This window comes from Tyto alba, unplaced genomic scaffold (genome assembly GCF_018691265.1).
Source record: "Tyto alba isolate M040663 unplaced genomic scaffold, T.alba_DEE_v4.0 Super-Scaffold_1, whole genome shotgun sequence".
NCBI lineage: Eukaryota > Metazoa > Chordata > Aves > Strigiformes > Tytonidae > Tyto > Tyto alba.
Window position 1 is genome coordinate 247,048 of NW_024881261.1, and position 15,464 is coordinate 262,511.

Genomic DNA, 15,464 nt, shown 5'->3' on the forward strand with positions numbered 1-15,464 from the left:
CTGCTATGAACACAGATAAATGTCCACCCAAACCAGTCAGAGTAATACTGAGATGCAGCACAAAGCAAGCTCCTTAACTCACGGAAAAAAACTCACCACATTATGCAACTTGAAATGAGTAGTAAGCACATCTCACTAATCTGATTTAGCATTATCACAGTTATGTGACTTCCAGTTTGGAACTGGCCTGGATAGACTGGCAGGACTTGTAGATAGAATAAGTTTGTCTCCTACATTATGCTGGGTATGCATAAACTTAGTGAGGCGTTTCATTTTTTTTATTAACTGCACTAACAGACATATACTAAGCAAGAGAGTTAACTGTCACCTTCCACTTGATCCTGTTTTGTGGATAAATTAGGATATTATTACATGCATTTCAAGAGAAATACTGTCTTTATGGAAAAAGATTTTTTTCTTCTTCAAAAATGAACTTTTTTGCCCTCCTCACATTTACAAATGTCTGATTTGTCATTCTGACTACCTTTCTTATTGAAGTAGCCATTTTCTAAATGTCTGTGTTTGAAAAAAAAAAAAACCAAACCAAAACCAAAACCAAAACAAAACAAAACAACAAAACCAAAAACAAACAAACCAACAACAAAATCCTTCCACAATCTTCTCTTCTTTTGAGAAGATCCTTTTGAACCCTCCTTTCCATATCTTCTTCTAACTGCTGCTTCTTAGTCCTTTCCATATCTTCTTATATCTACTGCTTCTTAGGCTTTTAACCTCTGTTCTACAGTGGCAGTTTTTGTTAGTAATTTTGTTCCTTCCAAACTTGAGTTCATATAGAGTTTTTCTACACCATCAACAATTAAAGAGTTCTTATGTTCTGCATGGTACATTTAATATTTGCAGTTCAGTTTATCTGAACTTAAATGAATGCAAAACTATTCAGAATTACTTTAATCAGTATAAATAAGTCTAATTTTTCATCTTTACAGAATGTAAAACAAAGGGTGGTGGAAAGTGGGAATGACCCCAGAAAACCTGAATACATAGTGTGGAATAAGGAGAGGTAACAGTACAGAAGAAAGGATTATTGTCATAATTCATTTGGCAAATTGGATGTCAAATACGCAAAAATTAATGCCATCAAGGAAAAAATGAGGTATTGGATATTTGGCATGAGAGAGGACAGTAAGTGCACATTAGACTATGTCAAAGTGAAGTTAATCCTCTTGATTTTACACATAGAGTATACATGTGGCAAAAAAAAAAAGTTACATTCCATGCTGATACAATCTCACAAGATAAGTGTTTGATAATACCACATATGAAAAAATCTGCTAGGAATAAAACCACATTAACATTTATGTCATTCAATAAATATTTGCTATGGAACATGGAGTGTTTCCTCCTAAAATGCTTTTTGGAGCTGACAGGTAAGATCAAAGAATACAGGACTCATTGCCACATCTTTACCTCATATTCCCTATTCACAATTACATTCTCTGGAGTTTTGCAAAAGGGTTTGGATCTCTCATTTGTATCTGTCGTGGTTTGGGCCTGGTCGACAGCCAAAAACCACGCAGCGGATCTCTCTCCCCTCTCTTCCAGCAATAAAAAGGGACAGAGAGCCAGGCTTGGGGTTCAAGACAGGACTGGGGTGGGGAAAAATCCCACTTTATGACCATGAGCAAAAGGCAGACTCGTTAGGGGAAGAAAAAAAAAGAACATACATTTATTACAGACACTAACAACACATAACAGAGTAGGACAGTGAGAAGCATTGCCACATCTTGAGAACACCTTCCCCCCACCCCTCCCTTCTTCCCGGGCTCAGCTCTGCTCCCGATATCTCTATCCTCCCCCAGGGGCACAGGGGCAGGGAATGGGGGGTGCAGTCAGTGCTGCCACTTCCCTTATCTTTGGTGAGGGGAGTGTCTGGAACTTGTTCCTCCTGCTCCATCGTGGTCCCCCTCTCACAGGAGACAGTCCTCCACAAACTTTCTCCAACATGAGTTCCTCCCATGGGCCGCAGCGTTCCCCACACTGCTCCGTCATGGGTCACTAACTTCCTCCGACTGGATTCCCTCCCACGGCTGCAGCCCTTCCCGAGCTGCTCCGGCGTGGGACTCCCCCGCATGCTGCAATCCTCCCAGCACTGAATTACAGCAGCGGGGCTGCCTTTTCCCGTGAGACCCCGGCCTTCTTCGGGCACAGAACCTTGATCATCCGAGCAGGCAGAAGCCACAGGCCATAAATCAATGTCTGCTCCACCATAGATCTCCATGGGTGGCAGGGGGGGCCACCCTGCCGTCTCCCCACAGGATACAGGGGGGTCTCTGCTCCGGCACACCTCCCCCCTCCTTTCTTCCTCCATTCCCCCACTGACCTTGGTGTTCATGCAGCTGCAGCAGCTCCTCCTCACAAGTCCCACTGCCCGTCACCACGTCCCTTCTAAAATACGTTATCGCAGAGGTGCAGCTGATGGGCTCAATTTCCCAAACAGAAGTGGAGCTGACGTGGAGCTGGGGGAGCTTCGAGAAGCTTCTCACAGGGGCCGCCCCGATAGCCCTCTCCCCTGCCACCAAAAAATTCCACCACTCACTCAACCCAGGACAGTATCAATACCTGCCACTGTATCAACAAATGTCTGCTCATGAAAAGCTGAGGTTTTATTTTTAGCAAGCATGGAAGAATGTCTCTGGCTATTGTCTTCCAGTTATAAGGACTTAAATCTTGGTTCCCTGCATTGCTTTTGTGATTATATGCTCTCCACATTTTCCATGTGATTTTTATGAGTAAGTGTATCCTTAGCTCATAGGTTTAGTTTATTTCTATATTTAACCCCATAAATGATACTATAATGTGATTTCCAACTACACTGAGGCAAAACTAAAAACTAAAGCATTAAAACCTTAAACCCCCAAATTAAAAACCTAAACCCACTGAATTACTAGCAAACCTTATTCCAAGGCAGTTCTCACCTGTGAGTTCCGTCTCATACCCCTGAGATAAAATGCTCAACTATTTAGATGGCACAGATATCCTCAAAACACTTGTTCATCTTCTCAGTCTTTCAGCGTTTAAAGTTCTCTAGAGACCAGCATTTTAGAAGAGGCATGGATGCTGGACCCGCAACCACACTCCAGTCATGGCATCCCCAGCCACTGGAGTACTTCAGGACCTCTGCTTCCCCAGGACTTTAAAATGAGGCACAGCCTTCCTTCTACCCACATTGTTCATGTTCCACAGCATACCAAGGATCATCTCCAAAATAATTCAGTCTCTCACTAGTGCAAAAACTAACTTCCTAGTCAGTTTTCAGGAAGGTAAAAGATGTATATTTCTTACTGATGACCTTAATGTGAGAAAATCTTGTATTGGAATGATCAGGTTTCAAGGAAGCAAAGTCTCTGCAAGAAGTTAATCTCATCTCACTGCTTCAAATAAAATACTTCTAAATACTTCTAAAGATAACTTTAAGCATACAAACCAACAGGACTACTTATATATTATATTGTAATTTTCTGGTTTATTTGAATTGCTTTATTGGAAGAGCTTAGACCTGTTAAATAACTACATATCTATTCTTGTCCCTAGTGCAGGGTTCACACCGTGACTTTTATAGTTAGAGTTATGTTTAAATATGCATCTTTTTAACTCCTTTATTTACTTCCATGTTTCTTTAATATGGGATAATTCCCCACTATGAGTCATTCCAGTGTATTTTTAAAACTACATTATCTGACAACTCTTTATTTTCCCTTAGTACTATCAAGAAATCCTGTTATGGAAAAAAACAAACAAACAAACAAACAAACAAACAAACAAACAAACAAAAACAAAGAAAAACAAAACAAAACAAAAAACCAAACCCAAACAGTTAAGCTCATTTACTTCTGGCCTCAAGTGAAACAGTAAAGAAAAAAGCAAAAGAAAGAGTAGCATTGTTTTGTCAATCTAATTATCTTGCACAAATTAAAAGTATTATTTGGGTCAGTCTAGTTGGTTCATTGAAGAATATATTATCTATAGAACTATTTCTGAATGTACTCCTGGATCACTAAAACAACCAAACTAAAAAAAAAAGACAGTGTTACTGACATCACGGGACTATGTTAGCTGCTTGGGCAGCTCCTAGGAAAATGTAACTCTAATTCCTTGAACACTGTTATTTTACTGATGTCTCGCTCTTAAATGAACACTAACGAGTTTCTGCACTCTAAACCAACATCTAAATGCACAAAGTCACTGCAGCATTTTCCATCATGAAATTGGATGCATGTTTTAGAAAGCCAGTGTAGACAAGAACAGATTCTATTGCCTTTTTCCTCATAAGAGAACTTCACAAGAGAGCTATGGAAACCTCCCACACAAGTTCAGCAAACAGTCTTCAGTTTTTTTTCTGGTATCACACTTGGTTATTATTCTAACAAAATTAGAAATACTATATAGTTTCTGACATGAAGGTTTCATTGTGTTTCATACTGCACAAGCAGATCAAAGAGGCCCTAGGAGATATTTTTAAGTGAACACATATTAGAAGAGTTCAGCCACTGCCCTGTCAGAACAGAGGAGTACAGTGACGGGCACTGAAGGGTGCATGATCTGGAAGCCCATCTGTCTCCTGGGAGAGAAAATCTTGTCCTGCACAGAGCCCTCCTTATTTGAACTACTCTTGGTGACCTTCTCCATGCACTAGAGAGGAGGGGAAATAACAGGAGGAGAGGAGACACAGATAGAAAAACAGTAAAGCAGAAGGAAAAGTAAAAGATGGCAGTGTAGGAAGAGATGAGAGACAGAGGGTAAACCTAGTAAGACTGAGAAATTAAGCCAAATCAGGACTGTCCATGTAGGAAGCTTTTTACTTCTCTCGTTTCTCACTTTGTCACATTCTGATTAAGTGGTATAAGTACATGACCACAGCAGCATCATCATTTGGTGCTTTTACATCAGCCTCATACTTTTCTGGATACAAACAAGAGGCAGCAAACGTAAGCAGCTAAAACTGCCACACAGCCTGGCTAACAATAATCACTGCCACTCTAGTAACACATAACTTAAAATAATAAGAGCATTGTATTTAAAATTACCTTCTTCCCACAGTAAGCACAAGGAAACAGCATTAGTGACGTGAGAGAAGGACGACCTTGTTTCCAAGATACCTGTCTACAACAACATATCTATTTTTTTTTTTAATGATTTTCATTCATTTCAGTGGTACACTTGTTCTAGAAGTTGATTGTAATCATAAGAGGAAGGAAAATAGGGACCATTTAAAACTCTACCCTTCTGTATTTTTCTTTAAAATTAAGTGAAATAGTATTACAGTGCCCTCAGGTGGTGTAAATTCAATTCTGTCCTATTGTCTTTTCTAGAAAGATAGCTCTAAGTAATACTAATTTTCAGCAGTCTGGATGAATATGGAAGAAAGTTACACAGGAAGGTAAAGCACTGAATAGGCAGTTTTCTTTCCAAAGAAGACTCTTTTCTTGAGTGTTTTTATAAGTCCTGATTTTTAAAAAGCATTCTTTGTTCAATTTTAAATATCTGTGGAAGAAATATAACAAATCTCCCAAAGAAAACTTAAATAACATCATCACTGCTTATAGGAACAAAGATGGATAGAAGGAAAGAGATCTAGAAAAGAAGATAAAACCAGAAGGAAGAAGGGGTAATACATTCTGTCAGAGCTTTTCGGAACAAAAGCTGAGATATGTGTTTTTTTTTAAAAAAAAAAAAAAAAAACAAACAGATAGTATATAATTTCTTAAATACATTCACATGTAATATGGGTTAATGGTGAGGAAAAATGCATAAATAAAACACCATGTGATAAATTTGTCATATAATCTGAAACTTTCTGAATTCATACTCTCAGTTTTAAAGATCTTTCCAAAGGCTGCCATTGCCAAAAATATATTCCTGGTATTCAATTTTTGGTGATGAACTACATTTCCACCCTTACAGAAGAAATTTAGTTTTAAGGAATCAGTTTCCTGAACACTCAGGACATCTTTAATGTACATCAGACCAGTAAAATTTCTTTGTTACTAAGAGCAGCCATGTAAAACTAATTTTATTTAGCTGCTGTACTCGGCATTCAAGGTAAATCTGGTATTGTGTATCAAATAACTAAATGGTTGATACATGCCCAGCATTTACCATTGCCTTATGTCATCTTTAAGTGTGAAGAAGATCAGCATATCACCAGGAGCATCTGCCGATCAACCACAATTAAAAAGCTTGCCAAAGATTCTGTAAGGTTATAATCACTGTTATTCTATCAAGATACTCTTAAAGGAATGGCCTGTCAGCTTACAAATATCAATAACGTCATGGAACAAGTGCACTGAAGATGATGGGAGTCGATTCACTGAATATGGTTTCAGCAGAAAACAGTAGAGCAACACAGATTTGTCTTATTGTCCATCCAGTCCTGTCCTATTGTCTTTCCTAGAAAGACAGATCTGTAAATAATACTAATTTTCAGCAAGCTGGATGAACATGGAAGAAACATAAATGATAGAGCAAGCACCTTGGTTACAGACCTGACTGATCTACTGTTCTTCCAGCTTCCACTGGAAGGATTCCGCTGTCCTTCAGCTTATATCCACACTGGTTCTCTTCACACCTGCTCCTGAATTGGCTCCTAATGTCTAGCCACCAGCACACATTAAAGCATTCCCCAAACAGATCTGAAAAGTAATTTCCAGACTGTTCCAAAACCCAGACAGGACAAAAGGAATTTGAATCCCACCAATTTTTTATTTCCTCTGCAAACGATACTTTCTATTCCTTCCATGTTGATTTGGGAAACTCTCCTACAATTCTGGAGTTATGTGTTACAGGAAATGATGTGCCGATCCTTCAATTTTCTAATGATTGCCTCCAGAATTTCTGAGAGTGGACAGAGGAATTGTTACAGTTTTAGAAGCTACCTTTACAAACTGTACCCTTCAAAGGAAAACAGTGTAAGCTTCTCACCTAAAGTCATCCCCCACACCCTTCACCCTCCTTTCAGTAATCACTAATTTTTTTTTTTTTTCTTTTTAACCTCACTTGCACGTTCAAGAAGAGTTTTACTAACAAAACACTTCTCTGTGGCTCACGGAGAATCAATAGTGCTTACAAGCACACTCTTTATTTATTGGCAATTTACTCCTGAATTCCCCCATCTAGGCTATCAATAGGAAGGCAATCTCTTTATAGCACTAATGACTTGCGGGAAAGTATATACATCTGTTTAATACAAATAAGGGCAAACGATTTCCCAGTCTTGGTTAGATAAAATAGAGCTCACAAGGGCTTATCTCACTTAGAAAGAATAACTCATAGCCTTCTCTCATTAAAAGGATAAACTATTAGACTGTAGACGGGTAGGAAGTAAACAACATTGGTGGAATGAGGGAAAGGGGAGAGGGTCTGTGGACACTCAGGTCTGACTTGACCTAAGAAGGTGATGCTCTTAACACTTACAGTGATCTAAGCCATTGGCAGAAGAAAAACAACAGGTAAAACAGGGTTTCCAGGCAGGAAAAAAAAAAAAAAAAATAAATAAAATTGTAGTCGAAGACCTGAGAACTTCAGCACCACTAGTGATCCGCTGGAAGCCACACTGACAATTCAGTCATCCACAGACTGACACCTAGCTTCACTGGGGGAGAAGCAGCCCTTCATTTTGAAAAGGATATTCAGACAAGAAAATGCTGCCTACCTTGTCATCATTCAGAGTGCCTCTCATGAGACACAACAAAAATTAATGCTGATAACTGCTTTTATCTTAAGTGTCTCAGATGCAAAAATACTATTTAATTCCTTATCCTTAAAAAAAAAAAAAGGTATAATTAGGTCCATGCTATTTTGCACCAATGACCATATTTACAGTAATGTTTGCCAATTTTAACGTCAAATGCTTTCCTTAAACCTAATTTATGTTTTCCAGAGCTTCAAAAATCTGTTACTTAACAAAGCAGACTAATTCATACAGAGGTGTTGCAAAACTTCATGATATCTTAAAACCACACTCTAGCCTTCATCAGAAATAAGTTATTTTGAAAGGATTTATATATACAGCATCCTCCACCCCAGTAATTCTCCAAAATTAGATTAAAGCCTTAGAAAGAGAGTAAACCCAACAAAGGCAGAAGGTTGCGATACATACTGAGCCTTTTGCTTTTGTTCTTTCTATAAAGTACTAAAAGACAGTCTCACCTATGTGATTGTTAGCTGAAGTTAACTGTCTTCCCATGAAGGCATGGGTTCGGACTAGAAAGGGAAGATCCAACTTTTAGGCCAAAATGTACCTAAGGGAGCTTGAAAAAAAAAAAAAAAAAAAAAAAAAAAAAAAGTGGTTTGATGGCTTTATATTGAGCTCTTCTGTTAAACTATTGAGACATAAAAAGCCATGTAACTTCTTCACACAGCCACAACCACTCATTTGCAACAGGCAAACCATAAAAAGCCTCCAAAACTTGTCAGGAAAAAGGAGACAATACAACAAGAAACTATTGCTTGTGATTTCAGGAATTAATCTCCCTTATTTGGGAAGAGCAAACCAAAGAAGAAACAGAAAAGTGTTTCATCTCCATGGTATCATGCTCCCTTTCCCAGATTCTGGGCACAGCCATCCCCCAGACTATCATTATCCTGAATTCTGCTTTATACTAGCAACCTATTCATATTTCACAGACAGCCCTGAAAGAAACCCAAGATTTTCGACAATTTGACAAATGGATTAACTATTCTGTAGTCACAGTAGTGCTAGAGTAATGTAGCTTTGTTTATTTTGTAAAGCTGAGAGCCCAGAGAAAACAGCATGTAATTTAGTACAACTTAGCTTGCTGCCTACTGCAGGTGAGGGTCTCATCCTGTACCACGTCCCTTAGCTCAGTGCTACTGTGAGTAGGCTCCTACCAGCCCCATTGAGATGCTGCCTCTGCTCCAACTGCAGCAAACACACAGCTCTCAGAAGGGGGATGGTACTCCAAAAAGACAGGAGATATGTGCATTTCTTTGCTTTCTGAAAGCATCGTAAAACTCAGATGCCTAGGTGACAAAATAACTAAACATGCTACCTTCTTCAAATACACTGCATACAGAATAGCCCATGGGAAAGCTTTCATCCTCTTACAGATTTTTTTTTTTTTTTTCTCCTGAAAGGCACCACTTCACTTTCAGCCACAGCATCCTCTGTTTGGATCTACACAAACCTCATTTATCCTAGCAACCCAACTTCTGCTCCATGTGCTGACAGGTACGACCTACCACAGTAGCAAGCTCTTCTGCATACCTTGGGCCTTTGCTGTCGCCAGCACAACCTGCCAGGGGATGCCAAGGTCAGGGCTGAGCTGCACTGGGAGCTAATGGTGGCTGGGCTGCAGCACAAGCAGCCATCCTACCGACCAGGCACAGTCCCACAGCACCCAAACCAGGAGCAAAAGCCTAGGGCTGAGCTTACACAGGGCTCCCAGGCTGGGGCAGAGGGTGCGTGGGAGGGAGGGCCCAGCTGTGGCTGCTCAGGGCACTCAGGGCCCATTAGAGAAATGGCTGAGCTGTAGCAACAGTCTGGCTGTAATGCAGAGCTATTTTCTAATTCTGTAACAGTTTAGAAAGGTGGTAACAAAATATAAAACCTTTACTACGGAGCTTTGTTTGGGGTTTACAGCACAGGACAGAGACTGAATTCTGTGGAGGGGAAACTGCGTCCCTCAGCTGTAAGACAGTTTGCAAATGAGTTTCTTGTGCTACAATTAATCCTCAGATATCACTGGCAAAGGACACAAGGCTACAAACTTTCCAACTAGAAATTCCAGGCTTAAACACCACCGGGGTTAACTAGCTTCTGGCACTGAGGCTCTGTAATGATTTATTGCTAAGGAGAAGAATGATACAAGATTTAGGAAAAGATTCCTTCCAGCCTTACAAAAATACATTCAGTGTTAAAATAAATTGAAGTCTACATATAAATGAGTGCTCAGTCAGCTTTATTTATACAACCTTGTAATACAGCGCTCAAGTTTAAGGATATAATTAGGACCATTGTATTAGTAAGCTATAAAGATACAGACCACCAGACAGTTGTTAAAAGAGATACTTACTACTGCTTTGTTCATAATGACAGATTGCAAATGAAAAACCATGCAGCTTAAGCACAAACTCTTGCATGAGGATACATTGTTGCCGTTTTTTTCTGTCCATATCTTTTGAGAATGAATTTTCACACAATCATGGAAAGTTATTTATTAGACATTTTTGTGCGTACAAACAGAATGACTCAGCTGGCCATCACAAAAATGGAAAAAAAAAAAAAAAATTCCTCTGCAAATATGTTTCTCCTTTAATGACAAAGTACAGCATCCATAAATTTTACTGATCAGCTGACATTTCTCTGTGTAGTTCTCACTGTGGCATGCAAGGGCCCCCAGACCAGCAGCGTTTCTGTACTGCGCATTCTGGTCTTCATCACGGTTATTCTGCCAGTGGATTCAGTTTTCAGTAAATGTCCTTGCGAACATAAAGATGCCAGACTGTGTCAGAGTGGCAGAGGAAGCTGGGAAGGTTACAGACTCCTCCCGGCCCTGGGTTTCTTTCAGTACTCCCTGCTGTATGCTCTTCTCCCTTGTTCAGCCCATATGGCAGAGCTAACCCTGGCAATACAGGACCTGCACGGGAGGGTGGGGGACAGTCTGCCTTATGCGTACACACAGACCTATGAGGAGACTTTGCCCTGAGATGTTCAAATAAAAAGTCAAAACTACTGGGTACACACAACTTAGTAGTGAATAACCTGGAAGCCCTCAGATACTCAAACAAGTAGAGCATTTCCTCCTGTGGAGGCACACCTTCAGGGGCTGATTCCCTCCACAGCAGCTCTCTGCTCCTTTGCTGTCCTGGGCTCAGCGGTGCCTGTCCGAAGCAGGATGAATGGACAGGACAAGTGAACATCAGTGGGTAGAGTAACAAGAGGAAACAGAGGAGATGAGAGTTTGAGAAATAAAAGGATTTCCCAGACTGTTAAATCTGATCCCTTGTTACATCACTGATTTTATTCACCTGTCTTGAACTTCACCCTAGTCTACAGTCTCAAGCAGACAGGGAACAAGCACCCAAATGGTCAGCTCTGCCAAGATGGTAGGGCATGTACCATCATAGAATTTGTATTCTCCTCAATTTCAAGCTCTTGGGAAAAAAATTCTGCAAATCCCTCTCCTAAATGTGAGAGTCTCAATTCTGTCACACCTGACTGGAATGCTGTTTTGTATTTTGCCCTAAGCACAATACTATAATAATACCATACTCTAAGGGAATAACTTAATTTTTGTATTGTTACAAACCTTCACATTTCTGTCACACTGTTCTCAAGGTCATCCTGTTTCTCTTGTGTGCTACACTGTACTGATGAGGACTCTGAGCTCTGAACCATTAGCATATTCCTACTTTTTGTGCCAAGGATCGTAATGAAAAATATTAAATATGTCCTTTCCCAGAACATACATCATCCTGTGAAGATGCTTCAACAGAGATCATCTAGTCTAAAACTACTTTGTTTTCTAGTGACTGCATTATTAGCCCCAAACACCCCTCATTTTTAAACACAAAAGGACCTCTTTTAAGTATGCTGTGAAGAAGCAGCATCCAAGCTGCCGGGAACACAGGCAGACAGTGTGATTACTGGGCCTCAGCATGGATTTGCCTGCTCTCTTGTCACTAAAGTTGTAATTAACTCCATGCAACAATATAGTTTTCCCTCCCCTAGATAGCTTCACTCCTACCTCCACCAGAAGCAGAATAATTCAGAAAAGGAAGCCTATGTGGAGAGCTGCCCTGAGCTACCCCTTCCCCACTCACTGTTTTGACACAGACATTTACAGCTGCACTTTGGGATAATGTACAACACAGTGGGGAATGCTTTCATGTACTGCACATCTGACTTCTCTGTAGTCCATAAAGTGAGACAGAAAGCACATGCATTCACACTCAATAAATGTAAACAGATTATTCCTATTCGTGGTTTATTTTCTTTTAGCACATAGCCTCTCGGACATTTTCAGCTGCGCAAAAGCTACAATAAAAGGTGCTTTGGCCGTATACATGACAAAAAGAAGTACTGGCAGGATAAACAGAACTTGTCTGAAGTTATTTGTGCTGTTGTATTTATTATGGACAATGTACTCGAATACTCCATTCTGAAAATTTCGGAAAGAGTAAGTTTCAGGTTAATTTGATGGTGCTAATCTCAGTTTTGCTTCCCTGTCCTTTGCCAGAAAGGTTACTCAAGTCAGGAGAAAACAAAACGTTCATTAATTTTAAACGGTGGGAATTAATGCTCTGCCCAACCTGGAACTACGTCCTAATACGTTCGTACGATGCTGTCTTTATTATCAACAGCAGCCCCATAAAAGCCCGTGATGGTTTCACAGCCGGAGGGAACGGCGCGCTCCGTTTCCCCGCAGCCACGTTGTGCGAGCGGGGGCCGCCGCAGGGGACAGCGCGCAGCTCCCGCGCCGGTCTCCCCGACCGCCGGTGCCGGCCTCCCTTCGCACCGAGGGCCCGGCGCCCCGCCGCCGGCCGCAACGCGCCCGCTCCCGGAGACGAGCGGCAACCGGGCCGAGAGAGGCGGCGCGACGCCCCCGCCTCCCGCCCTCCGCGCAGACCGGCGGAAGCGCCGCGGCGAGCGGCGGGATCGGGCACCGCGGGAGCGGCGCGGAGTGGGGGGGGGGGGACACACGAGCCGTCCCACGAACCGGCCCCGCCGCCCGGGACCCGCCCGTCGCCGCCCGAGGCCGCCAGGGGGCGCCGCCCGCCGCCGGCGGAGGCCGGGCCGGGCCCCGCGGAGCGCGGGGCAGCGGGCGGGGGGCGGGCGGCCGGGCCCGCTCTGCCGGACCCGCGGGAGAGACCCGTGCCGCGCGGCCGGTGCGGGCGGGGGACAGCGCCCCGGGAGCGGGCCGTCATTCGTGGCGGAGGCGGCCCGGCTGCGGGGCGGCCCGGCTGCGGGGACGGTTCGGCGAGGGGCCCGGCGCCGCCCGCCACCCGTCCCCGCTTTCCTCCGCCGGAACGAGCCCCCGCGCAGCGGCGTCCTGCGCGGCGCACACGGCGTGTCCGCACGCCATAGCGGCTTTCGCGGTCCCCGACTAACCCGGCCGAGGGCCCCTGCCGGCAGTGGAACGTACCTGTGATCAGAAGCGTCTCAGACGGTTTTATTTCCACTCGAGTAAGTCCTCTGCCAAAGCGGTCAGGGCCGCAGGCAGCGGGCTCGGCGGGTGGTGATCCCCACCGGCACCGGCGCCAGTGAGCTCCCGCGCTCCGCACCCGCCGGGCAGCGGCTCCCCGGGACGGCCCGTTTCCCAGGCAGCGAAGCCCCGGATTGTTTTACCGCGGTCACTCGGGGCGAGAGCAGCTGCTGCGGGGCTCGTCTCGGGGCGCGGGCACCCAGCGCACGGTGCAGCCGCTCCGCAGCCGGCCGGGGGGCTGCCCCGCCGCTGCGTCCTCCCCGAGCGGCACGGCCTCTGCAGCCGAAACGGGGTTTGCTTAAGGCTTAGAGTGCTCGGACCTGGAGCTGCCTGGCAGCCGCTCGGGGCTGCGCTCCGAGCGTCCCGGAAAGAAGGGGCGGTCTGGCCGAGAGGAGGGGGCCCAGAGGCACCGGGGAGAGGGAGCAGTGGGGCAGGCGGGGACGCGCAACCCGCCCGGGAGGCCGGGAGCGGGGGCCGCCCGGACGATACCTGCTCGTGGTTCCCGCGGAAGCCTCTTTCGGTGCCCCCGCTCGTCGGCGGGCCGGAGGAAAAAGACACAAAAACGGTTTTATCACGTCACGCGGTCTGCAGAGATAAACACCCCGTTTTTCCACCTGGAAAACTGAGGTTTTAGACTCCAAGAAAGTCAGTGAGCAAGACAAACGTGCCACTGATGTGCAACAAGCGTCACTGGAGACAGATAAAAATTATCGGCCGGCCTCAGAGCACTGTTCTAGAGCGAGTTTTAACCCAGAGGACAGGAGCAGGAGACGGGCTTCGTATGTGCTCTTCGCGACTCGCACGACCGGGCCGCCGGCACGACGGCCGCGCTTCCGAGCGACCCGGCGGGTGGGCCCGGGCTGCGGGGCAGCGGCCCCCCGCCTCCGGGAGAGCTGCGCAAACGCCGCGGGGGCCAGCGGCAGCCGGGGTAACGCGCGTCGACTGCCTGCGCGCCCCTGGCTGCGGCGAGGGCCAAAAAGTGTCCCGCGGGAGCGGGGCGGAGGCGAGACACAGACACGGACAAGGACGGCCCGGGGGAGCAGCGGGCCCATCTCGCCGCGGGCAGGCGGCGAGCCGGCCGAGGGGGCACTGCGCTCTCCCCGCTGCGGGCGCGGGTCCGGGGCGCCCCCGGCCCACCCCACCGCCAGCACCGCAGCCCGGCTGCAAACGAAGCCGGCGGGGCGGCCGGGTGGTGCCGCGGGGCTCGGTCCTGTCCCGCCGACGCGGGGGAGGCGGAGGCCGCGCTCTTACCCTATTCCATCGGTCCCGTGCAAGCCAACGGAGTCCCGGCGGGGCTGGTTCCCCGGGGAACGAGCGCTCGCTGCCGGTGCTCACAGCCTGGATTAGCGCCCGGTCCCCGCCCGAGTGCGGCGGAGGGGCTTCCCTCTCGTTAGCCGAGCCGGAACCCCCGCGGGCGGTGCGGCGGGGGGGGGGGTGCGCAGCTGGCCCGGCGTGCGTCTCATCGCCCCGCGCACCGTCGGGGCAGCGGGACGGCGGCAGACCGCAGACCGTCCCGGCGCAGCGGCGCCGGCAGAGACCGACGAAATCCCCGCCCGGGACGGGCCGCCCCGCTCCCCGGGAGCTCCGCGGCGGCGGGCGGGCCCGCGGCTTGCCGGGGGTCCGGTCGCGCCCCGCCGCCGGGCCGCCTGCAACGCCTGCCCGCGGCTCCGTGAGCCTCAGCTGCGCCGGGGGAGGAGAAAGGAGATGGCACCGGCCAGCTCCTTCCTAATTTACGCAGGCGTTGCAGAAATAAGACTGGACAGAGAGCTGGTGAGGCTCAGCCTAGAGAGCTTGATAAACCTATTACTGCTGTCTTTGTTGTTGCTGTTTACAACAGAGAGAGGACAAAGCAATGAAGTCGTTTAATAAACCTTCTTTAGGGCAGCTTCGTTTTTAATCTCACGGTTATACGTTAAGCTATTTAAGAGGATGCATATATAACGAGATACAGAGATTGTTACATCACGTCTAATTTCGGCGACTGAAAATAAAGATCACTGATCGAGCCCGAGGAATTGCTTCCCAAACTTAGATTGACATTAAGGCTGTTGTTTCAAGTTAGACGAAACCCTATTCATCTGCAAACGGTTCTGACGACAGACATAGCTACATCCAAATGACCGCGCGTTTTATTAATTGTTCTGATACGATGAAGTCGATTCATGTTTACTTTGTGTACAACTTGAGAAGTTTTAGTTCCCCACTTGTTGTGGTTAATATTTTCCTTGGTTAGCAATGTATCATAAACCGCAGGAAAATGAAGCTGTAAGGAGAAGAGCA

At 45.8% G+C, this 15,464-nt stretch overlaps 1 protein-coding gene across 1 annotated transcript in view; it reads right to left on the reverse strand.

Annotated features, from left to right (window-relative positions):
- Nucleotides 1–14,807, reverse strand: part of LOC104361281 (vertebrate ancient opsin-like) — a 50,965-nt gene extending 36,158 nt beyond the window's left edge. Inside the window, exon 1 of the mRNA XM_042786757.1 lies at nt 14,436–14,807. The gene's annotated coding sequence lies outside the window, so the exon portion shown is untranslated. The remainder of the gene's footprint in view (nt 1–14,435) is intronic.
- Nucleotides 14,808–15,464: the final 657 nt, after the last annotated feature.